At 33.3% G+C, this 3,185-nt stretch overlaps 1 protein-coding gene across 1 annotated transcript in view; it reads right to left on the bottom strand.

Annotated features, from left to right (window-relative positions):
• Positions 1 to 2,096, bottom strand: part of HELRODRAFT_192262 (hypothetical protein) — a gene marked incomplete at its 3' end in the record, with an annotated part of 3,883 nt that extends 1,787 nt beyond the window's left edge. The window contains exon 1 of the mRNA XM_009022215.1: positions 2,022 to 2,096. The remainder of the gene's footprint in view (positions 1 to 2,021) is intronic.
• Positions 2,097 to 3,185: the final 1,089 nt, after the last annotated feature.

The following is a 3,185-nucleotide window of genomic DNA, read 5'->3' as shown; positions in this document are numbered from 1 at the left end:
ACATACATACATACATACATACATACATACATACATACATACATACATACATACATACATACATACATACATACATACAGACATACATACATACATACATACATACATACATACATACATACATACATACATACATACATACATACATACATACATACGTACATACATACATACATACATACATACATACATACATACATACATACATACATACATACATACATACATACATACATACATACATACATACATACATACATACATACATACATGAATGAATGAAAGAATGGCACGCATGATCAGTGAATCGCCTGATTGATCGACTATGCCTACTCTCCGACTGAATGCATGAGAGAGCAAGGAGCATGGCAGTTGGGAGGAGTTGGGCTCCGAGTGGCTGAGAGCGGTCCAGAGCACGGCCTGTGGTACTAAAATGGATGATGCCGCCGTTCGTGCGAGTTTGGGATTGAGATTGGGGTTGTCCGTGGTCACGGAGTATGATTGCAAGTGGGGTGCAAGGGTGGAACCGCTGGGTTACCATGGAATATCTTGTAGGTTGGGATCAGGAAGGCAAGCCCGACATTCTGCAATGAATGATTTTTTAGTCAGAGTTTTTTAAAGAGCTGCTATTCCGGTAATAAAGGAGCAAGCCGGACTGCTCGAGGATGGTAACTGCAGACCTGACGAATACACAGTGGTTCCCTGGAACCGCCGCGATAAAAACGTCTGACAAAAAAAAATAATAAAATATGCCACTTTAAATAATAGCACCAAAATGTTTACACCAGTTTGCATTGAAACATTTGGTCCACTGATGGGAAGACACAAACATTTATCAATCAGTTAATAGCAAAAGTTGTAAAGATTTCCGGCAATCCGGAAGATAAACGTTACATAAAACAATACATTTCAATATTATTACAAGGATTTAATGCATTTTGTATTATGGAGGGAGCAACGAGGTACCTTTCTGTGCAGGAACCCCGAACATAAATAAACACTGGAACCTGAAATGTTTGTGTCTGTGTATATATGTATGTATGTGTGTGTGTGTGTGTGTTTGTTTGTGTGTATATCTAGGTATGTATGTATGTATGTATGTTTGTATGTGTGTGTGTATGGAAATAAACACGCATGTGTACAAGTAGTTTAACATCTGTTAGCATTACATTTCATGCCTTGTTTACTGGTTCTGATAAGAAGTACGTACCTATGTGAGTACGTGTGTGTGTGTACGTGTGTGTGTCTGTTTGTACGTGTACGTGTGTGTGTCTGTGTGTACGTGTACGTGTGTGTGTCTGTGTGTACGTGTACGTGTGTGTGTCTGTGTGTACGTGTACGTGTGTGTGTCTGTGTGTATATACGAACACATTCCTCTTGTCATGCCACTGTCACTTATCCAGTTTATTTGCTTAAATATTTTCTGTGAGAAAAACAAAAAACTCGCTATTGTATATATATACATATAATAAAGCATATATATATATATATATATATATATATATATATATATATATATATATATATATATATATATATATGTTTTCACAATATTCTATAAATTCTACCGAATTTTGGCGTTAATATATTTGTAGTTCGTTTTTTCAATTTTTCTCACTAGTTAACGCCAAGCATTCGGTAGAATTTATAGAATATTGTAAAAATTATGGTCTATTATCAACATATATATATGTGTGTGTGTATGTGTGTGTGTGTGCGCGCGCGCGTGTGTATAACATAGTTTGTTGACACGTAAATAATATAAATAAGTTAATGTAAGCTAATGAATTCTCCTAATAAGGTATCACCACAATAATAATAATAATAATAACAATAATATAATAATAATATAATAATTATATAATAATAATAATAATAATGATGATGGTGACAATACGATATTTAAACTTATTCGATTGAATAATGTAGTGTAACAAAATGTGTAACAAAATTTAAAAAAATAAACAAAATAATAATAATATTATTATTATTAATATTAATAATGAGGATAATGATAATGATAACCTTTTAATCTTCCAAACAAAAATTCGAAAATTTTGAAAAATTATTTAGCATAAAGAAATGTCTTGAAGTCGCTAAGCAAAGCATTCAAATACAACCTTGCAATGTATTATCTCCCGCCAATACCAAAGTATATATATATATATGTGTGTGTGTGTGTGTGTGTGTGTGTGTGTGTGTGTGTGTGTGTGTGTGTGTGTAACCAACATATAACATACATATATATGATATATATATAATCTATATTCGACCTAATTAGCTTTCTAATGTATTTCATATACCTGGAGATGTATATTTACGTCTGTATGTATGTTTGTTTGTATGTATGTATGTATGTATGTATGTATGTATGTATGTATGTATGTATGTATGTATGTATGAATGAATGCATGCATGTATGTATACATATCGTGTGTACATTAGAAGATGATGGTTTTCTACATTCATACCTACATAATGTACAAACACATAATGAACACACACGCAAACACACACATACATACACACATACATACACACACATACACACACATACATACAGATGGGTTGTGGAGATAAATAATGTTGTGCACGATTTGGCGTTGAAAAGTTTTCATCATCGTCGTTATCATCATCGCCAACTTCATCATCATCATCATCATCATGTTACATATTCTATTTATTGCATCAACACACACCTACCTTAACTCTCACTGTTATCTCTCCATCTCTCTCTCTCTCCATCTCTCTCTCTCTTTCTTTTACTAATCTTTGCTGTTTAATTTTATCGATGATAACTTGCATAATTAATATCACATATCTCTCTCTCTCTCTATTTCTATCTTTTTCTCTCGCCGTCTTTTACTTCTCCTCTTCCTTTTTTCTCTCACTCTCTTTTTCACCCTCTCTTTCCTGTTTTCTCACTCTCTCTCTCCTCGATGGTTTCTTTGTTTGAACATCCCTGCAAGAGAACGAACAGTGGAATAAAGGGAGCTAAAAATAAATGAAGCCACGCTTTGCACGCTGTGTGTATGTTTGTATGTATGTATTTATGTATGTTTGTATGTATGTTTGTATGTATGTATGTATGTATGTATGTATGTATGTATGTATGTATGTTTGTATGTATGTTTGTTTGTTTATACGTTTGTATGTATGTATGTATGTTTGTATGTATGTATGTT

The sequence above is a fragment of the Helobdella robusta genome (assembly GCF_000326865.2).
Source record: "Helobdella robusta unplaced genomic scaffold HELROscaffold_31, whole genome shotgun sequence".
NCBI classification, from domain to species: Eukaryota; Metazoa; Annelida; class Clitellata; order Rhynchobdellida; family Glossiphoniidae; genus Helobdella; species Helobdella robusta.
Note: the sequence above shows the minus strand (reverse complement) of the source record. Positions and strands in the feature narration are given on the sequence as shown.